General features: G+C 38.1%; 1 protein-coding gene across 27 annotated transcripts in view; it reads left to right on the plus strand.

Moving 5' to 3' along the window:
- The window catches only part of GLIS3 (GLIS family zinc finger 3), a 674355-nt gene that overhangs the window by 330302 nt on the left and 331362 nt on the right, over window positions 1–12691 (plus strand). For 6 of the 27 annotated variants that reach the window (XM_081502086.1, XM_081502078.1, XM_081502097.1 and 3 more), the window contains exons 3-4: window positions 3480–3544; window positions 10495–10602. The exons of 14 other annotated variants lie outside the window; for them this stretch is intronic. The gene's annotated coding sequence lies outside the window, so the exon portion shown is untranslated. The remainder of the gene's footprint in view (window positions 1–3479; window positions 3545–10494; window positions 10603–12691) is intronic. 7 more of the 27 variants (XM_081502156.1, XM_081502236.1, XM_081502203.1 and 4 more) reach the window with 2 other exon arrangements.

Raw genomic sequence — 12691 nt, forward strand, 5'->3', positions numbered from 1 at the left:
TTGAGTTACATGCCACACATTGTTCAGGAATAAATTATCACATTTCTTATCTGAAACTATAGTAGATATTAAACTGTTTCAAATAATCAATATTTATTAATTCAGCAAGATTTCCCCCCTTTAACATTAAGGACAAAAATTCATTAATTTCTGGCTCATAAAGAGTTTTCGTGAAAGTGTACTCTTCTCTCAGCTTTGGGTGGCTTTAACACTCAATGAGTATGTTAAGAACTTTATTTGGGGCTTCATAGATGGTGCTAGTGGTAAAGAATCTGCCTGCCAAAGCAGGAGACGCAAGAGATGTGGGTTTGATTCCTGGGTTGGGAAGATGTCCTAGGGTAGGAAATGGCAATCCACTCCAGTATTCTTGCCTGGAAAATCCCCTGAAGAGAGAAGCCTGACTGGCTGCCATTCATGGGGTCGCAAAGAGTTGGACACGGCTGAGCACATACACACAAGAACTTTATTTAACCAAATTAGGTCAATAATTTAAAAATATCTTTAGAACAAAGTACATATTTTATAAAAGACACAGATAATACTTAAAGCTTTGTAGGTTAAAATTGCCAATTTAGTTGTGAGTATTGTGCTTTGTCTCAAATATCTGAGCCTTTTCAGATATGCACTCTATATGACTATCTGAGCTTCTTGGACATAGGATTTTTAGGCATCTCCATATTTTGTAGTTTATCATATAGGTTTAAATGAAGTATATTCTGTTCAGAATCCAGTGGGCAGATACATAAAGGATTGAAGATAGCTCCTGGAGTCAAAACTGGCTGATGATCATTGTGTGTGTGTGTGTGTGTGTGTGTGTGTGTCTCTGTGTGTGTGTGTGTGTCTGTGTGTGTGTGAGGGGTTGGAGGTTGGGGATAGAAGAATAGGTGGGTAGAGAAAGAGAGGTTGAGATGGAAGGTCTCTCTGACAGAAAAGGAACTGATGTGACTTTGAGACGTTGCTCTCACAGTCAGGCTATAAAATTCAATGTTTAATTCTTAGGAATTACAGTCTTTTTGAATGTTATTAAGATTCATTTTAGCCTCAGTCTAAAGACTATGCATTGGGCTTCCTGTGGCCTTTACTCATTCTGCTCATTTAACTCTGTAATATCATAGCAGTCACAGCATTAGCAACCCAAAGAGTTATTTGATTGAGAAAATAGCACACACAGTTGAACCATCTCTGGAGTTTGCCTGGAGGTGACCTGTATTGGTGTACTTTTCCAGTATGGAGAGATGGTAATAGTGGCTTGAAAACCTTACCTAAGGTGGAGTAAGTAGTCTGATCCTAGATCAGTTCATCCTCTCTGTCATCTGAAAGACTTTCCCACTGACCTCACCTCTCGCTTGGTGTTGATCTCTGTAAGAAATTGATTCACCACGTTTGACAAGCCCCAATCTTAGATCAGAGATTCTCTGGGGAACCTGGGAAAGTCAGCCTTATCTTTTTGAAGGTTATGGCTATTTCAACCTTGCTTTTGGTGGACTCACTTCATTTTGGGAAGAAAAATTCTGCAGTTGTGAAAAATGAGAGACGTTTGCCTTTTTCAAGGGAACTGACAGCTATTGGTTTCTCCAGAGAGGATTACTGGTGGAGACAGTTATGAAGAGAACAAGTAACTCTTTTAAATGAACAACATGTTCTTGCTTAAATATTTCCCAGAACAATTCTAAAGAAATATAATACAGGTAAGTTTTGTTATGTTCTCATTGTGAATTATGTTTACAGGAAACAAAAATAGGATTAGAATCCTAGAGGAGGAAAAGCAAGCTTTTTTGTACCGGTGACTTATGTTTTATGTGTCATGAATTGTAACCATTTATAAAATTATCTGGTTTCTTGCCCCTACTCATGGTTGATTTTTTTCCCTCTTTTTCCACCTAGAGAGCTTTGAATTATTTTTATTCATAAGTGAAAAATGTGTTACAGCTTTATTTCCTTTTATTAATAGTTCCTTCTTGCCCTTAACCACATCTCTGACTTTTTGGCATGTAAAGTCCAATGAGCTCATGCTTAATCATGTATAAACAGCCATCTAATTATATGGTTTTGAATTTTCATTTGACCGACTAAACAAAAATGACACAGAAAAGAGAAACCTGACAACCTTCCTGTCTTTGGATACCTGGCCTTTCTCTCCCTCACTTTCTCTTCATGCATTTAGTAAAATGCACGTTAAAACTTATCAAAAAATCAGTTTGTACTTGCCAAGTTTCTGAGGTAAATTTGTTCTTTTCAAGGCTACGTGTCAAAAAACAAGTCAGTTAAGCTGAATTATTGTCTTTACAAATTTCTCTCGGACTCCATTCTTTCCTCCTCTAGAGGGAGGTGTTACTAGAATTCCCTGTGCTACTGGTGTCAGATGACAGAGCAGCCAGTATTCACGGGGCAAGATTTCTCAATCTTCATCTCTTTACCTTCACTCAAGTACAATAACATGGATCCCAGTTGCCATATCTTCCCACCTTCCCCAAGATTACTCTGATTGACACATTTTTGAAAGAAGATAATGAGAAAATCTCTCCAAACAAAGGTGCTTACTGTGTTTAAAGAGGAAGGAAGATGTTCTCTATTCCCTGCGTCCCACCCCCCCTTTTTTCTCATTGGCTTGGTTCTAGAATTTGAACATGGAGCAAAGTCTCTTCTGAAATTTGTGATGGTTTCACCATAAATAGCTTGCTGTGCTTGAAAGCAGAAGACCAAAGAAAAGATAACTTCCTTTATTATTTTTTTTTTCTGGATATTTAACAAGATGAGTACCTAAGAGAGTAGGTTTTGTTATCTAGTATTTAGTAAGTATGAGAGAGAAGAAAGGGATACCTGTGAAATTTGGTGAAAGTGATTTATTTTCTCACTAATTCTTCACCTTTAAGATGTAACTTGGTTTCTCAAAGTACTGTGACTCTGAAGCATGCATATCTTTAAGTGCTAAAATTTATCTAATTTTATTAACCTACTAAGTAGATTCATGTGTGTGTGCTCAGTCGCTTTAGTCATGTCCACATCTTTGTGACCTTATGGACTGTAGCCTGCCAGGCTTCCATGGAATTCTCCAGGCAAGAATGCTGGAGTGGTTTGCCATGCCCTCCTCCAGGGGATCTTCCCTACCCAGGGATCAAACCCGTGTCTCCTGCATTGCAGGTGGATTCTTTACCCACTGAGCCACCTGGGAAGCCCACTAAGACGATTTATTTAGAAGCAAATTATATTGACTCTATTTTGAGAATTTAGAGTTAGAATGACCTAAGATGATTGCCTAAATAGTTTTCTTTATTGAAAATATTTTAGCAGTATCTTTATAATTTTTCTGCTCATTATAAGTATCTAATATTACCCAGTGATTCTTAGGTATTTATTGTAATATTTTATTTCAAACTGTAGATTTATATCAAAGTTCTTGTTCCTCTAATTGTGCAAGAAGATAATAGTGAGACATTGTCTTTCTTTGTTATTTTTTTGTTGTTGTTATGGCGTTTTAGAATAAAGAGAAGAACAAATTCTGGCAGTTTATACTTTGGTTCATGTGGAGCAGTCAAAAGAGGAGGTACTTTGACCACCAAATCAAGACCTTTACTTAATTGATGTTTGGAGAATTGGAGAGAGATTTTATTTCTTTCCTTCCTATTTATATTTAAAGCCATAAGATTTTTTATGTTCCTTATGATTTGTTATTATCTTCTAAGAATTTGTAAATTATTTAGGAAATAATTTTCAATTCAATTAGCATTCAACTTTTTATTCATATTTATTTTCAGCTTTCATATTCAAACTCAGATAAGTAATAATACTACAATAAAGTATTACTTTAGGGAGAATATAAGCACTACTTGTTTTTTAATTGAATGAAAAATTCTTTAAAGTCTATAGTGCTTTACAATTTTCAAATTTGTTGCATGATTTCATGTAATTGCATAATTACCTTTTTCCCCTCTATAACTCTCCCTGCTTCCTGATTCCCATTGGTAACCACTAGTTTGTTCTCTGTGAGTCTGCTTCTTTTTTGTTTTGTTCACTAGTTTGTTGTATTTTTAGATTTCACATATATGTGATATCATACAATATATGTCTTTCTCTTTTTGATGTACTTCATTTAGCATAATGCCCTCCAAGGTGATACATGTTGCTGCAAATGGTAAAAAATTTTTTATGGCTGAGTAGTATTCCATTGTCTGTATATGCATGTATGTGTGTGTATTTGCCATTTCTTCTTTATCCATTTACCTGATGATAAACACTTAGGTTGCTTCCATACATGGGTAGCTGCAAACAGTGCTGTTATGAATGTTGGGGTGCATGTATCTTTTCGAGTTAGTGTTTTGTTGCTGTTGTGTTGTTGTTTGGATATGTACCCAGGAGTGGAATTTCTGGGTCATATGGTAGTTCTATTTTTAACTTTTTGAGGAACCTCCAGGCTGTTTTCCACAGTGACTGTACCAATTTACAGTCCCACCAACAGTGCAGGAAGGTTCCCTTTTCTCCACATCCTTGCCAACATTTTTTTTTTTTAACTTTTTATTTTGTACTGGAGTATAGCCAATTAACAGTGTTGTGATCTTTTCAGGTGAGCATCAAAGGGACTCATCCATGCATATACATGTATACATTCTCCCCCAAACTTTCCTCCTATCCAGGCCGCCACATAACATTGAACAGAGTTCCATGTTCCTCACCAACATTTGTTATTTGTGTTCTTTTTGATAATAGTCACTCTGATAGGTGTGAGGTGATGTCTCACTGTGGTTTTAATTTGCATTTCCCTGATGGCTTGAGAAGTTGAGAATCTTTTCATGTTGACCATCTGCATTTCCTCTTTGGAAAAATGTCTATTAAATTCTTCTGCCCATTTTTTGATCTGGTTGTTTGTTTTGCTGATGTTGGGTTGTATGAGCTGTTTATATATATTGAATATTAATCCCTTATCAGTCATGTCATTTGCAAATATTTTTCTCCTATTCCATAGGTTGTCTTTTCATTTTGTTAGTGGCTTCCTTTCCTATGCAGAAGCTTCTAAGTTTAATTTGGTCCATTTGTTTATTTTTGCTTTTGTTGCCTTTGCTTTAGGAGATGGGTCCCCCAAAAATTACAAGCGTCTGCTGCTGCTGCTGCTGCTAAGTCGCTTCAGTCGTGTCCGACTCTGTGCGACCCCATAGACGGCAGCCCATCAGGCTCCGCTGCCCTGGGATTCTCCAGGCAAGAATACTGGAGTGGGTTGCCATTTCCTTCTCCAGTGCATGAAAGGGAAAAGTGAAAGTGAAGTCGCTCAATCGTGTCTGACTCTTAGCGACCCCATGGACTGTAGCCTATCAGGCTCCTTCATCCATGGGATTTTCCAGGCAAGAGTACTGGAGTGGGCACTTTTTAAAAAATTGAATTTATTTATTTTTAATTGAAGGATAATTGCTTTGCAGTATTGCATTGGTTCCTACCAAACATCAACATGAATCAGCCATAAGTTTACCCATGTTCCCTCCCACTTGAACATCACTCCTACTTCCCTCCCCATCCCACCCCTCTAGGTTGTTACTGATCCCCAGTTTGAGTTCCCTGAGTCATACAGCAAATTCCCATTGGCTGTGTATTTTACAAATGGTAACATTTGTTTCCATGTTACTCTCCACACCTCCCACCCTCTCCTTCTCCCCTGCCCCGCACCAGCCACGTCCATAAGTCTGTTCTCAGTGTCTGTGTCTCCATTGCTCCTCTGCAAATAGATTCATGAGTACCATCTTTCTGGATTCCATATATATGCATTAGTATATGATAAATGTTTTTCTTTTTCTGACTTAATTCACTCTGTATAGTAGACTCTAGGTTCATCTACCTTATTAGGACTGACTAAAATGTGTTCTTTTTTTATGGCTGAGTAATGTTCCATTGTACATATGTACCACAGCTTCTTTATCCATTCATCTGTCCATGGACATCTAGGTTGCTTCCATGTCCTAGCTATTGTAAATAGAACTGCAATGAACTTTGGGGTACATGTGTCTTTTTCAGTTTGGTTTGTCCAGAGCATATGGCTAGGAGTGGGATTACAGGGTCATATGATGGTTTTATTCCTAGTTTTTTTAAGAATCTCCATACTGTTCTCCACAGTGGCTCTATCAGTTTACATTCCCACCAACAGTGCAAGAGGGTTCCCTTTTTCTTCACATCCTCTCCAGCATTTATTGTTTGTAGATTTTTTTGATGATGGCCATTCTGACCTATGTGAGGTGATATCTTATTGTAGTTTTGATTTGCATTTCTCTAACAATGAGTGATGTTAAGCATCTTTTCATGTGTTTATTAGCCATCCGTATATTTTCTTTGGTCTGTTTAGGTCTTTTGCCCATTTTTTGATTGGGTTGTTTGTTTTTGTGGTATTGACTTGTATGAGCTCAAGCACCACTTTTAATCTAGATTTTTTTCATACTGGCGTCAATCTGTGTTATGACTGCTTTTTTGTATTGATGAGAAAGAATTTGGATTGAATGTGATGTTCTTTTCATTTGACCTAATTTCATTATTATTGTTCAGTTATTGTTGATATAGTGTCTGAATTTAGCACTTGTAAGGTGTAGAGATAAAACAGTCACAATTACATTAATACTAACTCATATTCCAATTATATTTACGAAGATGCTTGGATTACTCTAGTTCTAAGTTCAAAAATGCCATTAAATAAAGGACACACTGGGAACTTACACTATGTAGGCCTTAGTCAGATTGTCTGTGTTGAGACTTGTGATGTTAGAATTTTTAAAAATATTTTAGTAGTAATGTTACATAATTTTACACAATGACAAGTTTCAAGTTGCTTGAGCCAAAGGGTAGATATTTCAGACTTCCAATCTCTCCAATTTTAATTGAATCTGTAGTGGATGTGACTTACTCTACCAATTCTCATATAATTGAAAGAGTTCTTTAAATTGTTTCCTTTAAATGAAAACAAATCAGACTCCAAAACCCTGAAATTTAATATCAGTCATTGTTGGTTGGAGTACCCAATGTCTTGCCAGAGAGACAAGATCCTAGGGTCTTTGTATAGCATAGAATATACCAAGAGCTTTTCTGATTTTTGGTCCAGGTTACTACTGAGGTAGGTGCCTACTTAACCAAGCCCACATGGTCTCTGGAAGTCTGTTGCTTGCCGAGCAGTGTGCTTGGCACAGAAACCTTTGCCAGAGCTGGGAGCCCCTAGACCTAGAGCCTAGGCTTTGTACATTTGCCATTGCAACCATTCTCTCTACCCCTATTGCCTTCACTGAGAGCTGCCTCACTGCTCAGGGTACTGTAAAACTGATGTTCTTCCCGACTTTGGGCAGTCTCTCCTCTGGCTTTCTCTTCAGATGTACTCAGAGCACCTGGGTAATCTCAGTGGATTTAGGCTTCCCCACAGGACTAGAAGAAATAATGAAATCAAGCAGTGTCTACTTTTGACCCTTTTATAATTTTTCCTGAGACAAAGGAGCACAAAATACAAGTAGCAGCTCAACAGATTTTCTTGCATGTACCTAGGCTTTTGAATGGATGTTGGAGCATAAGTTGAGAATCTGCAGCCTAGAAGCAAAAGATATCTTGTTCATAAGACCGTTGAACAATGGTGTGTGACTTCTGGACGCAGGAAGCCAAGTATTTTCTGGTTGTTAGAAATATGGGTGACAATTTTTAGTATAAGAGAATGTGGTCTCCGTAACTGCCTCCCATTTCTTTGGGTCTTATAATTCTGGGCATCCCATTTGAACATGTAAGCCTATGTAGAATGTGTGACAAAAAATTATGATACAGTATATGTTTCTTTGGACGGTGCTGAGGAGTTACTATGATGTTAGCCCAGTAGCTTTTAATGATGACTGTATAAGTTATGACTTTTAGATACTAAGAAGATATCCTGATTATGAAGAATTGAATGGGATTTTCCCTTAGAGCCAGCTCTTAGATCCTAAAAAACAAGTTCTGGTGATTTACACTGACTGCCTTAGACCACTCTCCCTTCATGTCAAAATGTGTAGGTGTGTATGTATAGGGAATAAGGAGAGATGCAGCAAACTAATATTTCCAGCTCTTCAGGGACTTAAGAGATAAGGATATGTCAACAATTGTATTCACCAGGGATCTCTTTCTTTCATCTACATCACAGCTCACTTTTAAGAGGGAACTTCTCACTTTGTGACCTTGAACTATATTTTTGTTAAAAGTGATATTATTTATTCATTCATCCAGTTGTTGAGCACCTACTCTCTGACAGGGGATCCCAGTCAGTGTTCCATACAGTGAGAGGTTTTGACAGTGGGCAGCTTTCCCAGTTCTCTTCCAAGCACATTTTTCTCACTTCACTTTGGTAAATCTCCTCTTCATACTTCCCTCTCCCCTCAGGCCATTAAAAGGCTCAGGTCAAGTTTCACCTCCTCCACCAATCTTCCAGTTAACAGCTCTTTTTCTTGTCTAATCTATTTCTTTGCTTGGCACATGGCAGCTCAGTTTAAGATTGGATGTTTCCTCCTGTCAGAATGGTGGTGGTGGTTTAGTTGCTAAGTCTTGTCTGACTCTTGCAACCCCATGGAGCCTGCCAGGCTCCTCTGTCCATGGGATTTTCCAGGCAAGAATACTGGAGTGCATTGCCATTTCCTTCTCCAGGGGATCTTCCCGACCCAGGAATCGAGCCCAGGTCTCCTGCATCTGCAGGCAGATTCTTTACCGACTGAGCCATGAGGGAAGCCCCATGGCTATCACCAAAAAGAGCACACATAGGGCTTCCCTGGTGGCTCAGATGGTAAAAAAAAAAAAAAAAAAAGAACACATATGTGAGGATATGGAGAAAAGGGCACACTCCTACATTACTGGGGGGAATGTAAACTGGTGCAGCCACAATGGAAAACAGCATGGAGGTTCCTTGAAAAACTAAAAATAGAGCTACTATGTACATGCTAAGTTGCTTCAGTCATGTCTGACTCTTTGCGACCCTATGAACTATAGCCTTCCAGGCTCCTCTGTCCTTGGGCTCTCCAGGCAAGAATACTGGAGTGGACACAGACGTAAAGAACAGACTTTTGGATTCAGTGGGAGAAGGAGATGGTGGGATGATTTGAGAGAATAGTGTTGAAACATGTGCATTACCATATGTAAAATCAAGTTCGATGCATGAAGCAGGGCGCCCAAAGCTGGTGCTCTGGGACAACCTAGAGAGATAGGGTGGAGAGGGAGGTGGGGGGGGGTTTCAAGATGGAGGGTACACATATATACCTATGGCTGATTCATGTTGATGTATGACAGAAGCCATCACAATACTGTAATTATCCTCCAATTAAAATAAATAAATTTTTTTTAAAAAGAATACTGAAGTCGATTGCCATGCCCTCCTCCAAGTGACCTTCCCCACTCAGAAATTCCACTCTTGGGTATATATCCAAAAAACACTAATTCAAAAAGATGCATTCACCCCAATGTTCATAGCAGCAGTATTTACAACTGTCAAGGCATGGAAGCAACCTAAGTGTCTATCATCAGGTGAATGGATAAAGAAGATATGAGATACACACACACACAGATGTACACACACACAATGGAATACTACTCAGCAATAAAAAAGAATAATATTTTGCATTTGCAGCAATGTGAATGGACTTGGAGGGCATTATGCTAACTGAAATAAGTCAGAAAGAGAAAGATGAAAATTGTATGATATCACTTATATGTGGAATCTAAAAATAAAACAAACTAGTGAATAAAACAAAAAAGAAGCAGACTCGTAGATGAAGAAAACAAACCAGTGATTACCAGTGGGAAGAGAGAAGAGGGGAGGGGCAATATAGGGGTAGGAGGAAAAAGGTTATTATGGGATTATATGAAATCCCATGTGTGAAACTTTTTGAAAATTGTAAAGCACTGTAGATTTTAAAGGATCTTTCATTCAATTAAAAAAAATTAGGTGTTTCCTAATCATTTTGTGTGTTGATTAAAACTCTTTCCTACTGGTCAGAGGCTCTTTGGGGGAAAACCCAATGGCCCAGGCCTCCATTAGTATAGCACAGCACTAAGCCCACAGGTAGTGCTTAATAAATATGATCTGTTCATGGTTTTGGGGAAGCTGAGGCAGTTTGCCCGTTAAAGTATGCTGCCTTCCTCTTTTTTTCTCATTTTTTCATATATTCATGGAAGTCCTCCTTTTACAGAGCAAGTGTAATTTCACCTTGAATTCATACATCTTTATAGATTAATCACATGTGTAAGCCTTGATGTAAGTCTACTAGATTTTATAGTAAGCAAGAATTGTTTAGCTTATCTATGTATCTGGACTCCCTAGAGTATATACTACAGCACAGAGCAGGAGCACAAATAAATGAATACCTAATCAGTGAGCAATGAATTTATGCCAGTACTGATATTTCAGCTTTTCAGAGTAATGGTTTGCTTATTTAACAAATGTATCTACTCTTGTCCCATGGGATTGTTAGAAAATTGGTCCAGGGAAAAGCAGTAAAATGTGCTTACATTTCCTCTTTGGTTTTCTAGGCTAATTGTTGGTGAACTTTATTTAACACTCTTGCTTCACTAAGAGTCTCTATGGAGCAAAGCAGCTTTCAGTTAACTTGGCAAATCATTACAAGAGAGAACAGAAAGGTCAGCATAAGCACTCTGTACTAATTAGTTGATAATTGATGTACAATAGCTGACTGATGGGACTTTAGAATATAAAGTTTGGGAATGCTGTTTAATATATCTTTACATCTTTATGAGGTGGTTTGGAGCTGTGTGTTCTTAATAACATCTTATCAGGAGTGCCCAGTGGTGGAGAGTAAGAAGACAGACTTCATGTCCAGGAATCCAGGGCACTGAGTGGTACAGAAAGGAATATGATATTTTTTAATCTCTCAGAGTATAAATATGATTCCATTTAATGCAGGGATAAAATGAAATGAGTAATGCTGGTGATTCCATACTTGGTGGCCAACATTCCTTAATACTGACTAAGGTTAGAAGAGTGTTAGTGTGAAAGTTATATTCTTTGTGGGATAAACTTGGTAGATTCAAGCTGAACTCCTGGGGGCAAAGTGGTGGGACATTGCCACAATTCATGGAAATCCTAATTAATCTGGATTAGGACTTAATCTATTTATTATCTGGTATTGAATAATTAATTTCAAACTGGAGTTACAAAAATGGCCTTTATATGACCTCCTCCTTTTAATTTTTTAAATTTATTTTTCCTCCTCTTTATTTATTTTTTAATTGGTGGATAATTGGTTTACCATGTTATGTTAGTTTCTGCCATACAGCAATGGGAATCAGCCATAATTATGTATATCGCCTCCCTCCTGGCTCCCATCCCATCCCTCTAGGTCATCACGGAGCACCAGGCTGGGCTCCCTGTGTTATACAGCAGCTTTCCACTAGCGGTCTATTTTACAGATGATAGTTTAAACTTGATCTCCTAAATCTTTACCAACCAATTACAATATATAATCCGCAATCTTACTCTTAACTTGCTTCCCTAACTATTGCTTTCTTATGCTGTCATTTATCACCATGGGGGCTGCTCCTCATTGTTTGTCCAGCTTCTCTTTAATGTACTCTTCCATCCTTGATCCTCATCTCCACCAGATTAATCGTGGCTGAACTTGGCTTCTAGTGAGATGCACCACTATCTGTAGCACAGGGTTCCAGGTGCATGTCAGCAGGCCAAATACAGCACAGCATCTGGCTTAGCTGGTTTGAAGTGAAGCCTATGAATTTGCATTTTTGAAAAACTTCCCTGGTGACGCTAATGTGCAGCCAGGTTTGGTGCCATGGGTGAATACATAATGTCCAGTTGTTAATTCAGGCCCACCAGCCTGACTAAACAAGTCCTCTATTTTCTCCCTTTTTTCTGGTCAGATCCGCTTCTTGCAAGCAACTCTGATTTCTCATTTCCTTAATACATGCCATGCCTCCTCCCTGCTGTTTCCATGTCTGCACCTTACTATCTCCTCATTCATGTGCTCATTTGTCCTTCGGTTTTAGCTTATTGTTTTCTAAAGAGTGTGCTTTAGTATGCTAGTCTTGGGTGAGTCATAGGGGAAAAAAAGCACCCTAAACAAATATATTTTGTGTATTATTTGCTCCTCTTGGAGATTTATTATGTGCATTTGCATTTTATAAAGACTCTGAGAAGACCTGTAATAAAGAGATATGGTTAATTAGAGTTTCCCAAAGTTATTTGACTGTGGATTTGTCCATGACCTCACATAATTTGTTATTGTTGAAAACCTTTGGACTTCCTGAAGACATGCTTTTTTGGTTAAGATTGTTCTTTAATGAATTATCCGGTACATAGAGATTTCCCCCTTTTCTGAACTCCTGTCTCTGTACTTCAGTTTCATGCTTTATTCGTACAGTCAAGTATCATTATCTGGTTGTTCCTAGGTGAGTGCGTCTTATCTCTACGGAGTTACTGGCACCATGGAGGCAGGATGCTCTATTTAGTAGTCCTTCCCTCTCATAAGTTTTGTGCAGTTTTGACTGTTTGTAACATACACTAAATTTAAATGTTTTGTTCCTGAATAAGAAAGCTAGCAATTTCATTCTGATTTTCTTCTTTTGGTGTTCTTAGCCATTTACCCTTGCTTTACTAATATTTCAGAGTAACACATTACTACAACTTCATGAACACATGTGAGTACATACATGTGTTCATGAAAGTTGTCACTACTATATCTCTGCAGTAAAACAT

Source organism: Giraffa tippelskirchi, chromosome 1 (genome assembly GCF_054371585.1).
Source record: "Giraffa tippelskirchi isolate mGirTip1 chromosome 1, T2T-mGirTip1v1.2.pri, whole genome shotgun sequence".
In the NCBI taxonomy this organism is placed as follows: Eukaryota; Metazoa; Chordata; class Mammalia; order Artiodactyla; family Giraffidae; genus Giraffa; species Giraffa tippelskirchi.